This window comes from Tiliqua scincoides, chromosome 1 (genome assembly GCF_035046505.1).
Source record: "Tiliqua scincoides isolate rTilSci1 chromosome 1, rTilSci1.hap2, whole genome shotgun sequence".
Lineage (NCBI taxonomy): Eukaryota > Metazoa > Chordata > Lepidosauria > Squamata > Scincidae > Tiliqua > Tiliqua scincoides.
The window spans coordinates 58,943,063-58,955,958 of record NC_089821.1 but is presented as its reverse complement, the minus strand read 5'-3'; the positions used below and the strand labels follow the sequence as shown (position 1 = coordinate 58,955,958).

Sequence of the window (12,896 nt, the reverse complement as noted above, 5' to 3'; positions counted from 1 at the left end):
CGGGCTTGGAAGCGAGTCGCGGTGGGAGGAAGTGAGTGGGCTGGGAAATCCAGGAAGGTGCCTGCTTGTGATCGCAGCCAGAGCAACCCCAACTTGGGGGAAAGGCCCTTCCGCTTCCCCTCTAGGCACCTGGGACACAGGGTGCAATCCTCACCACTTCCCAGCACCAGGTAGAGGAACAAACACTCCCTTTCCTTGAGGAGGCCTTGGTTGGGAAAGGCCTTGGGAAAGTTGGTTAGGGTTGGGCCCTCAAACGCCCAAGATGTGATCCCCCTCCACCCAGCTCTTTTCTGCGTGTGATTCTCTGCGTGACTGGCTTGATAAATGTGTTTTTGTCTCTTTTATTTCAAACTCGATAACCCACTTCACTGCCTACACCTGGCCGCCCCATGCAGGCTTCCTAACTAGAAGAATCTAAACTTCTGCACATCGGAATTCTGCAGCATATTCCATCACAATCTGTGCTTTTCCTTATTTTGGGCATCTTTGACAAAGGTGACAGCAATATCCCCCATACACACACATGGATGTGGGAAAATGAATCTTTCCCTGTCTAGCCTTTAGTATTGACTGCTTGGGTGTGCCTTGGTGGAGTTCATTACATGTGTTGTGGTTTTTTTTTTAGTTCACCCAAACTCGGGATTAAAGGATCAGCAATATAGAATACAGGGCTTAGCAAAATTGGGGCAAAAATTCAGGTGTCAATTATTTTGTGTTGGTAGGTAGGTGAAGTCATGCTGTGTAGCGATGATGGAGTTCAGAGACTTGAAGGTGGTATGATGATTGGGCAGTCTCTTGCCCACAGCGTACAGCTTTGGCAGGTTTTTATAGTGTATTTAAAAACCCCAAAACCTAGTGGACTGCTATCTGGGACCTCTATGGGTCTGAATGGGCCTACTGTCCCATTATTGAACCGGAAAAAGTGAATACGCTGCAGGCGATGACCCTCTGATGCTGCTTTCAGGTATCTGTTTTGTGATTATAAAGGAGGCATTTTTGTCCGCTGGTCCCATCTGGTGAAAACAATGCACTGAAACTGAATTTTTGAAATGGCAGAATCAAGGTTTGCTTTTAGTGACTTCAGTACTCCTTTTCAAGGTGGTTTATTAGATTGCGTTAGGAATTGGTGGAAACCACCTCTGTTTGTCTATAAGTGTTTCTCAGTGATAAAAATACTTTGCAGAACTTCAGTAATGCAGTATTAAAATTCCTGTGTTGAATGTTGAATGGGTATGGAATCTTTGCCAGGATCCCACAATGTTTTGCCTCTGTTTTCTGCACCAGTCTGCTTTGACTACTGAAGGTACATGCACACATTTTGGAGAAGTTGGAGTGAACTGTTGTCTCCAATGTAATTTGTGATGAGGGAACTTGCTCCTCTTCCTCTGCAGTAAGGTGCATGCACTTCAGATGTGGAAACAGCGTGTGTATCTCAACATGGGAGAGATGCACATGCTCCCCCTTCACATATAACAGTGGAAGCACACACAAATTCTGAGGCAAACGAAGGTCCTCAAATAGTCTTGGCTTACTAACCACACCTCAGTCTGTCTCCCACTACCCCCCTCCACCTGTCTCCCAATACCCCCTATGTTCTCCAAACTTCTATGTGCACACTACCATCTCCACAGCACACTCTCAACCATCCTCCCAGGGTCCAGTATTTTGTGATTCATTCCAGTGGGAACATGCTAAACATGCTTCTGAGCACATGAAGAGTGCTTTGTTCTGAAAGCAGCTTTCCCAACAGCCACTGGTTTCCTGTCCCCAGACTGGTTGAAGCAGCACAAGCAGGAGAAAAGAACTTTGCTGACTTGTGCACGAGAGACATGTGTGTCTTGGTGTTTAAATCACACAGGAATTTTGTCTTCCTGCAATCAGCCCATATGCATACATGAGCAAGAATGCTCAGTCCTGTTGTGTGTGAGAGAGAAATCCCATCTCCTTTTCCTCCCCAAGTTGTCTGTGAAGAAAAGGTGGTTTCTTGTTCCCTCTGGCGAGACTTTTGTAAGAGAACACACCCTCCTTCCTTTCCCATAAAAATCTAGTCCTGATTTTTCCAACTCCCAGCCAGCAGCAGTGAGAGGAATTTTCCCTTGCCCTCTCCCTAGCCACTGGCAAGAGGTCTGTGGGCATGTATTCCACTACATACAAAGTGTGTGTGAATGTTACAGGTCTTTGACCTACAGAAGTACCTAACCAGGGTGTCCTTTTCTCATGTGAATTCAATCTGTCTCATGGTGCTATAAGAAAAGGTCCTTACAGTTTTGAAAAATACTTTGCTTTTCAGTGTTGTATTTTGTCGGAGTGGAAGGCTGGTTAATGCCAAAACCCATAATTCTTAATTCTCAAATGTGTTGTAAAGTTCACATGGTCTCCATCAAAGGGGCATGTGCTTCTTGCAATTGTGTAATTTGTTCCTATCCTCAGTTGCTGAGCTGGGCATGGGTGTGGATATGTACATGGGCATGTGTGTGAGGAGAGAAAGTGAGAGTGGCAGCCTAGCCAAAAGGAAACTGTGAAGGGAAAATGAAAGAGTCCTTGCAGAGCTACAAAGGGCAATCAGACCTGTAGGCAGTTCTGGGCAACTGTAGCTAGGATCTGAAGAACAAACAAAGCTGAAAGCAGGGCCAGTGGAATTTGCTGGCATTGGCTACATCTAGGGCTGGAACCGAGCCTTAAAGGAGCAAAGTCCATTTTTAACCTTGCATATATTTACCTATGTATGTTTTGAAATGATGAGTCTGATTCTAGTATTTACATTTTAACGATGGTTTCAGATAGGAAATAACTGGAGAATAAGTTAATGAGGGGGTGCAAAAAGTAATTTCGGGACAAGACGTTGAGCCTTACAGGTGATAGTGTGTGTGTGTGTGTGTGTGTGAGATTAGATTGATACCAGGAGCTTTGGATGGCTCAGGCTTCCTTTGTGACTTTGGGAGAACCATGTCCACTTTGATGTGAGGAGAGTCAGAAGTACTTATGCCCATTGAATTTAATAGGTATAGAGTGTGTCTACTTCTTAATAAGATGAAATCCTGTTCCTACGTAGATTCATAGGTTCTTACTGAGTAAGGGGTTATTGCCAGAATCACACCCAGTGGTTATTGAAAATGGCCATACTGTTTGTATAATGCCACTTGGGGTGCAATTCTAATCCACTTTCCAACACTGACATGGGCAATGCAGCTCCAAGGTAAGGGAACAAATGTTCCCTTCCTTTGAGGAGGCTGCTGTGAGTGCCACCCAACTGCAGGATGCAGCACACGTCCCATGGGCAAAGCTATGCCAGTGCTGAAAAGTTGGTTAGGATTTGGGCCTTGGTTGATTGCAAGCACAGTTGCATCTGTCTCTCCCCCCTGTATAAAGAGTTGATTTTTACACTTGAGGTGCAGTCCTGTTTATGTGTAGTCAGTAGACAGTCCTACTGTGATCAATGGGACTTACTCCCTAGTAAGCTGTATTTTGAGTTGCAGCCTTAAACTGAGCACTCTTAGGCAGGGAATGTCTGTAGGGTACAATTTAACGGAATTAAATTTTCTCCAAAACATGCCATTCCTGGATCCTCACCTCTGGCCCAGCATCTTGTGGCAACAGGTCACATTAAACTCATTGCACAATAACTGAGCAACAGTAGATGGATGTAGGCAAAGAGAGTATGTCTGTGTGTTTTTAAAAATTTATCCATAACAAATCCAGTACAATATGCAAGAAGGGATTGCCTGCTTGTTCAAAGTTTTGGTTGCCTTCACCAGGTTTGTTATATCTTTTGCTTTCTGAAAATAAAGTGTTTGATTCTGTTGCTGCTGTTCAGAACTGACAAGTGAGTTTCTTGCATCTGTTTTATTTCTGTTGTTCTACTTCTGATGGTTTGCATTAGTTTATTTTGTGGATTTTGTTATGTATTTTTTAAAACTGTTGGTAGCTGTTTTTAGCCTCCAGCTGAGAAGAAAGAGGCTGAGAAGAAAGAGGCCTTAAATGTTTAAAATACAGTAAGAGCAACTAAAAGAAAGGCAGAGATGCAAACGGAGAAATGTTTTCAGTCATCAGGTTGTGTAGAACCTAATAGAGCAAATGGGCACATCATGCTGCTGGTTCTGCTTCTAGTGGGCCCTTTGCCATGCCTCGCTGAAGTGCCAGGGGTGGTTGGGGATGGGAGTCACAGAAAATGAACACCTGGATCTCATGTTCATCTCTGTGGCAGTACCGACTCTTTCTTGGTTTGCCTGTTCAGGCATGAAAATGTCTGAAAACCCGACCTGTGGTTTGAAATGAGTCTTCTTTTTTAAATGGCACAGAGAGATCGAGGTTGGAAGCATCTTCCCTCTGGGATCTGCTATCCCACGTAGTCTACTTCCCCTCACTTAATAGTTAAAGACAGTCTTGGAACTGTTGAGCACAACTTCTACTGCTCCTAAAATAGCGGACCGGCCTTCTAAAATGTAACCAGTCCAATTGTGAAGTGTCACGTAAGATGTCACTCCTGTGGGCAGCCTGAATTTTGCTTCTAGCCATGCAGATGAATACATTTTATGGTTCTTCTAAAAACAACAGGTAGCAGGTGCCATTTAATGTCCTCAGATGTGAAAAAATCCACAGTTAATCCTAATAACTTAGCATTTGTGCAGAGTTTTGGTGTGTTCACAGTGCTCCATATGAATCATAACACTTGTTGCCCTTGCAATAAGGCCCTTAAGGTATTATTTCCTTTGGAGATGGGGAGATGAGGCTGAGAAGGAGTGGCTTGCTTAAGGCAAGTAAGTTCTTGGCAGAGGCAAGATTCAAACAGAAATGTCCTGATTCACAGCTCAGTCTCTTAACCAGTATCCTACAGCAGCTGCTGATATATGAACTCCTAACATGACGCATGCTATAGTACCCCAAACCTACAGTCCATCTCTTCCATGAGATACTGAAGATAACTTTTATTTGCTTCTGCCTTTCTTGCACCAAAGCACATTTCATGTGTTCCTTCTGGACTCAGTTTAGGCCCTTGTTTGTAGTTTACTTTTATACCCCCTATCAGAATATCCCATATGCCCCCTCTTTCCTCTTAGCTCAGGAGTCCTGTCCCATTGCTCTTGCCCCCCTTTCCCTCGTCTCCTCCTTAATTGCCTTTGCTGCCCCCCACCCTGAAGAATCCTATTGCTTTAGCCTTTTCTTGTAGGGAAGTGGCTCCACTCACCTGAGAATTTTAATGATCTTTTTCTGCCTTTTCTCTGTTCACCTGATGGATCCCACAGCATTCTGGGATGACTGTGTAGTATTGTGGATTTTGTTGTGGTGTGAGCAGCAGGTTGTCCCTGTCCATTGATAGAGTGAGTGAATGTGTGTGTGTGCCTGTCCCAACTATAGTCATTATACGATGGTCTATCTATCCCAGTTTGAAGATATGTGTACATGAATGAATGGAGAGAAGAATGGCCCTATTCCTTCTCATTCTCTAAAGTGCTTTCAAAAAGTTGCCAAATGATACCATCTTGATGTGTTTGTAGGTGTGTTGGTAGTCACCATTCATATTTCGTCAGACAGGCAACCATGATACTTGTGTCATTGCATAGCTATGGAGGAAGAGTGGCATTTTCAGCATATAAAATACTGGGCTTTTAAATGGTTGTAAAAATATAGTATTTCTTACCTTCCAAACACACACAGAAGGATGGAGTGGGGAAGGATTCCATAGAACAATATGAATAAGAACTGTACATTTATATTGTTTGGGTAAAATAAGTGATCATATGGAAAGTCCTGGGCCTAATGCTAGCTGCCTGCAGTCACTCCTGCTCTCAGACCTCTGTCTGCTTCAGCTGCCAAATTGCTTTCATAACTGGTTTCCAGAAATCAGCAACACTAGAGCTTCTTTTGTGCAAAATTATTTTAAAATCTCAGGGCATAGGAATCAAGGGATGTCAACAGCCTACTGCTTCATCTACTATTAACCACTCTGGTAGCTCCTTAGTCTGTTTTCTTTTTCTTCCTGTGCATGCTTTCCATTGGTTGGCTGCAGAGTGTCTGCTATGGGAACTGGGCTGGTGTTGGGCTGACTGTGTAGTATTTCCGAGGAATGTATTCCTCATTCTTCAGAGGGTCTTGGCTGTCAGGGTGTGCTGTGGAGTTCAAGGACTGCTGTGACTTCTCTTCTTCCTCTCTCCCCTCCCCATTCCAGTTCTGGCAATTGGCCAGCCAGTAATTGCCTTGAAACAGCTGGCACCTTTTCCATGCTCAAGTTGCTCACTGATTTTGCCCTCTGACAATTTTGGTGACTCTTTTCCAAACTACGTATATAGCGCTGGTTGGGGAAGAGAGAGAAGCCCTCTTGATTTTAGCAACAAGTGCTGTTAATTTTGACGCTCTGTCTTGACTCTTGAGGTTTAATTTCGGGACCCAGCTTAGTTGGTGGTTAGTGTTGCTGCCAAAGCAAGAGAGCAGAAGGTGGAACTTGAGTGAAAAAGCAGCACTGGCCATGCAATCCTTTGCCTGTTTTCTCAGGAGTAAACCCTGAGAAAGTTCAGTGCTTTTTACTCACCCATAAGTGTGCACAGGACTGCAACATTGATGTTGACCAGTATTTTGTATATTTCTGTCTCTGAGCACTTTTCCTTTGAAAAATGATTGGGACTATGGCATTAGGCTTCCTGTTCATTAATAGTAGCAAACATGCTTATATTTCAAATATGGCAGGAAGTAAACCTATGCAGGCCTTGCTGTGAAAGAATAGAAGCTTGTATGGAGCGTGACGCTCTGAAACGGGATTTTGTGAAATTTTGGCATCCAACGCCTGCAGCCAGGCAGCCCAATTCTGAGCAGGGTGGGAGTGGCACCAAAAATGGCTGCCGCTGCATGCAACACACCGCAGGCAGCCACTGTCACCTCCTCGGGAGAAGGGACCTCCTCTGTCCTCTCCCTGCCCGTTCCACCTCCCCCTGCCCTGGAATGCCTCCTCCCAGCCTCCCCCCACACCCCACCGACCTCTCTACTGCCCAGCAGTCTCCTCCGCTGCCGAGTAGCTGAGCTCTGATGCTTCGCCAACGCTAGCCCAGCACTGGCTAGCACTGGTGCTAGGGCCTTATGGCACATTTGCAACAGTGCACACCAGCAGTAAGCTGGCGCGCGCTCTTTAGAAAGCTCTGCTCATTGCAGGTAAATTAATGGCACAACCTGAAATCATGTCCAGATTGTTTTCTAGGTCAAGTAGAACATAGCACTGCAGTGAATTGTGTCTTCCTGCAATTGGTGTGTGTGTGTGTGTGTAATGTGTCTCTTATTACATAACAAGGGTTGCATGATTGCACCAGTGCGACAGTGTGCGCTGGCGGTGAGCCAGCGCACAAAGTTTAGGATTGGGCCCTGAGTTTCCTGTTACCATGTCCCCTCCCTCTGAAGATGGGTTTGTGGAGCAGAGCCCCCATTGATAGCCCTCCCCATGCCTTCCTTGCTTCATCCATAGACATCTTCAGGAAGTATTTTAAATGCTCATTGTTTTTCTCAGGCCTCTCTTGTGTGGTTTGCCTCTTGAACTCTTTCTTTTTCCAACCACTTCCCATACCTGGTGTGCTGCCTCTTAGATTGGAAACCTGCTAGGAGGGACTGTACATGCGACCGCTAATCTCTTTTTTCTAAATGTTTATATTTTCAGCACAGAATTTGAAGACACCTAGTTTTTTTTGTAAGTGTTTTAATAAATGTCCTTTGTTTTGACACAGAATTTGAGCTTTTTCTAGGTACTGATCTGTGCAAGTTCTTGAGTCAGAATTCAGAGCAGGTTATTAATGGTTGTTATAGCATTTTGCTATTACAGTGGTACCTCGCATAACGAATGCCCTGCGCAGCGAAAAACTCGCAGAACGAAAGAGTTTTGCGAAGTTTGGTAACTCGAACAACGAATTTTTATGACCCGTGCTTCACAAGACGAATTTTTGTTTTTGTTTTGTTTTGACTTAAGGGGGGGATCTTCATGCCAGTTTATGATCCCATTCACCCTAGTAAGGGGAGGATCTTTATGTAAGTAAGTCCCATTGTGCTTGCTCCCAGGAAAGTTTGCACAGGACTACAGCCTTCAAACTCCCCACTCAGCATCCCCCCCATCGCTCATTCACCCTCTCACTGCCCCATTTCCTTCACGTTTCCCCCCCATGATCATGGCAAAAGCAAGCAATTGAGTGCAGCTGCTCTGTCCTCCCCAGCTTAGAGCACAATCCTGTGTGTCAGTTTATGATCCCGTTCACCCTAGTAAGGGGCGGATCTTCATGTCAGTTTATGATCCCGTTCACCCTAGTAAGGGGCGGATCTTCATGTCAGTTTATGATCCCGTTCACCCTAGTAAGGGGCGGATCTTCATGTCAGTTTATGATCCCCTTCACCCTAGTAAGGGGCGGATCTTCATGTCAGTTTATGATCCCCTTCACCCTAGTAAGGGGCGGATCTTCATGTCAGTTTATGATCCACTCAGCATCCCCCCATCGCTCATTCACCCTCTCATTGCCCCATTTCCTTCACGTTTTCCCCCATGATCACGGCAAAAGCAAGCAATTGAGTGCAGCTGCTGTGTCCTCCCCAGCTTAGAGCACAATCCTGTGCGTGTCTCCTCAGAAGTAAGTCCCATTGTGCTTACTCCCAGGAAAGTGTGCACAGGATTACAGCCTTCAAGCTCCCCACTCAGCACCCCCCCCCGTTTTTGAAATCCTCTGTACAGTATGTATGCCTTTAAAGAGCACTTAATAAACACTTTGTAAACCAAATTTGACTTTGTTCTGACTTTTCTTGCCCATAGGAACGCATTAATTAAATTTCAATGCATTCCTATGGGAAAACGCGCTTCGCAAAATGAAAAACTCGCATAATGAAAGGACTCGAGGAACGGATTAATTTCGTTATGCGAGGCACCACTGTACTCTTTTCCTGGTGCTGCTGTTTTTAACCCAGTCAAAGATCTGAAGCTGTGTTCCCTCCAGCAGCAACAGTGCAAATAAAACCAACAAAAAACAAGCACTCAGCAATCAGTAGAATGAAAGTCACTTTAATCATGAAAGTGACTGTGGCTAGGTTGGGTTTAGAAAATTAGGCTGGATTGAAAAGAGCTCTTTGCCAGTTTCTGGGGGCTGGTTACTGACACTTCCCTGAAAGATGCTTGTCTCTCTTTTTTTTCTTCTCCTTTTCATCTCAGTGGCTGTTGAAGTGGCTTCTGTATATCAATGGTATAAAGTGCTTTTGGAATGAAAGGACCTTTATTTAAGATGATGTTGTTCCATGCAGTGGCACATCCATCGATCACACTCTTAGTGCCGTCTCAGAGGCCGCCTTTCTATTTGAAACAGAAGAGAACCAACTGTTTCTTCCAAGGGTGTCTGTTGCTCTCTCCATATGTCAGTGCAGTTGGAGTATACTGGATACACCCAAGATTTTATCCTGCCCTGAGGTCAAGGACTTTAAAGACACAGAGAAACATAAATATTATGTCGTCTTGTGATTTTGAAAGATGTTGTCCCAAGCTTTGTTTAAAAAGTTTGTTTTTAATAGAGTTTTCTTCTCATTGGGTGAACTAGGAGCATGTTTCTCTGAAATCTCTGCAGATTGTGAAATGCATAAATCAGCAATTGTGAAATATATAGATCAGTAATTGGGAATTATAAAATACATGAAAATTGGTGTTAGATTCTGTGATGGTTTATTCATTGTGCAAGTGTTCAGTTTTCAGGTCATTGACACATATGCCGTAAGTAGACAAAAAGAAGGAAAATGAACAATTTGTTCAGGTTGATACAGTTCATAAATATAAATATATATTTTATATTATATAAAGAGTATATGTGGAATTGTGTCAGAACCAAGAACTGAACACAAATATTCTGGTTCTGTGGTGTGATATCCAATCTTCCAATGTGAAATAAGAGTTGGACTGGCAACTATTACTTGGCTGTATTTCTTCTACCTTTCTTAGAACAAAGTTTTGGAGACTTGGTAGAAAAGTATGGAATTTGGACAGTTTGAGAGAATGGACGCTAAATAGGGAAATTTGAATGCTGATTACCTTCTTAGTCTTTCCTGGTGCCTGAAAGTAAGAGCCATAGAGCAGCTGTTCCCAAATGTATTGGTACTGGGTGCCACTTTTTAAAAATGACACTCTGTTGGGACCCACCTATCTTTTCCAAACTAAAAAAAAGTTTACCAGCCCCTAATGCCTTTGTTTTTATCCTTTTTACTATGGGGGGCACCTTCGAAAGTGTTAGTTGAACTCCATGGACATAAGAGCTAAGGCATGTTGATTACTCATGAGTAAATGTGCATGTGTGGCTTAGCTTTGTTTTCCATAGGGCTCAATACATTTTCCTTGTCAGCTTTTGGGGGGGGGGACCTCCTTCTTGAGTGTTTATTTGAGGCCTGTGTTCATTAGATCGGGAGTATTTTGGTAGTGTTGTGTTTCCCTTGGCCTGCCCTTTGAGGTGGACCAAGGCACAGTTGCCTGCTTATGAGTAAACATGCACATGCTGCTCTGTTTGGGTTTCCATAGGACTCAATACATTTTCCTTGTCAGCTATGACCCACTGGTAGGTCCCAGCCCACAGTTTGGGAACCGCTGCCATAGAGGAAGATGGGACTGTGAACCTACAAAAGGGTTTTCTGTAAATGCTCCTCTTCTTCCCTCACAACTGGCAAAAATCTAGCCCAGTGTTTCCTACTTCTAATTTTTTAAAAATGGGGAAAGTTGGAGTGAGGAAAAAGGGGAATCTGCAGTTCTGAATAGAGAACGCTGGGGAAACTTGGGTGCTGCAAGAAGGAAGTGCATTTCTTAACATCCCAGCTCACCAGATGGAGGGAGGGAATATACCTATATATACTGGTTGCATTCCTCCGTGCATGCACGTGTGCAGCAAGAGAAATCAAAGAGTGGTGTGTTGGAGGCCAGATTGCAATCTATTTCTGGGCGTTAAAGAAAAACAAAAACACAATAATAATATCTTGAGGAAAGCAAAGAGAGCCCTTTCCTTGGTTCCCCAGGTTTGCTCTGATATAAAGTGCAGTCAAAAATGTTCCTGGCCAAGAAGGTGGGGGGAATAAAACCTTTAAGGAGAGTGCATATCAAGATTTTGTATGCCAGGATAAAATGGAGCAAGGCATTGATACAGGTGTTCAGGGCATTGATTCAATAATAGCTAAAGGTCTGCTTTTTTGGAATCTGGTGAGAGCAGATAGCACGTGTCTGTCTCTTGGGGCACGTGTCTGTGTCTGCAACGCAATTCCTTTTCTGAGTCACTGAGCTGATCTAAGCTGAGGACTAGTCCTGACAATTTAGATCCTATTCCTTGGAATGCTGTGGTAACCACTGCCTTGCCTCATGGCACAGGAGCACAGAGTGAGCACTGTCTTTAGCACTGGTTTGTAGAATACCTGAAAGATGCTGTACATGACACCCAGCTGGATTTCTTGGCTGTTTCCAAGAAAGGAGCCAGGATGGCGTAGTGGTTTGGGAGGTGGATTAAGAGCTGGAAGATCCAGGTTCAAGTCCCCCCTCAGCCCTGAAGCTTCCTGGGTGACCTTGGGCCAGTCACTTTCTCTCAGCCTCACCACCTACCTCACAGGGTTGTTGTGAGGACAAAAGGAGGGAAGCAGCTGTGTATACTGCCCTGAGCTCTTTGGAGGAAGGGCAGTATAAAAATGTGAAAAATGAATAAATCCCCCTCCATTATAGCAGTGTCCTGTAATTTTACAAAAGATGCATCCCATAGAAAAGTAGAGATGAGAAGAGTTCCTGTAAGCTCATTAAATCTTTTTCCCTGACAGTTATAGGCCCAATCTCCAATTGAATGTTTTGTTTGCTTTCTGGAATGTTTAATGCCAAGAATTATGCTGCCTTTTCACTGGAAAATTAGAACAAAAGCAAAGCTGTGTTGTATATTGTTCTCATGCAGGAAGAAAGCCATGCCAGGCTTTGGGAGGCACCAGATGAGTAAAGTGTATTTATTCATCAATAAAGATGAATAATGCTTTGGCGGGTAGGCAGATGGATAAAGGAACCAAATAAACTTGGCTGGATTCAGGTGATCAATTGGTTCCCCTCACCCTATGGTGGTTGACTGCTTTCCCATTGTCAGCAAGTATTGCCTCCACATCAACCAGCAGATGGTGAAAACTGCAGATAAGTAAGTTATTATGTCACAACTTCAATCACTTTGTGAAAAATGCAGTTGTCTGAATCTGCAACCCATTCCAGCATCTTTAGTCGTCTGCCTGCAAAGAACATCTTTGCTGTTTATAGATCAAAATATGCAAACCTTGTACAGTACAGGAAAACCGTCCTCAAGTGACAAATCCTCAGGGCTCACTGAAATTGTTTATAGAGTCTGTCCAGGCTGAAAAGCCAACCTAAATCCTTGTTGTGTAAATTGTATTTGGGAGGACAGAGGAGTGGCAGTCTGGAGGAGGAGAAGGGCAGGTATTTCACCTGCCATGCATATATTTTTATGCGGAAGGTCCTAGCATCAATTCACAGCAACTCCAGTTAAAAGGATCTTGGATAGAAGGAATGGGGGCATACCTTGGAGAGGAACTATCAGTCACTCTGATTGTTGTTCTGGTTACATGGCTCTTTCGATGGTACTACAGCAGGTGGATCAGTGGTCTGACATGACATCAGGCAAATACATCTGTTAATATAAATTCAAATGATCATATGTTCCCTTGTGGGATTTTTTCTTTGCATGTTTCCAAACAGGAATGTCATGGAAAGGGAGTTCTGTGAAAATGACTTAGTTGGTTCCACACCCAGATGTCTGCCTGCAGAGCCGGCCTCCATATTCTTAGATTTTTAGCAGTAAGATAAATTGACCAGAGCTTGAACTGAGCAGTTCAAAGAAAATGTATTAAAGTCCTCTGTCCGGAATTTAGCTGTATAGTGATCA

At 43.9% G+C, this 12,896-nt stretch overlaps 1 protein-coding gene across 1 annotated transcript in view; it reads left to right on the top strand.

Moving 5' to 3' along the window:
• Positions 1 to 12,896, top strand: part of CD151 (CD151 molecule (Raph blood group)) — a 48,097-nt gene that overhangs the window by 396 nt on the left and 34,805 nt on the right. The gene's annotated exons all lie outside the window — the stretch shown is intronic.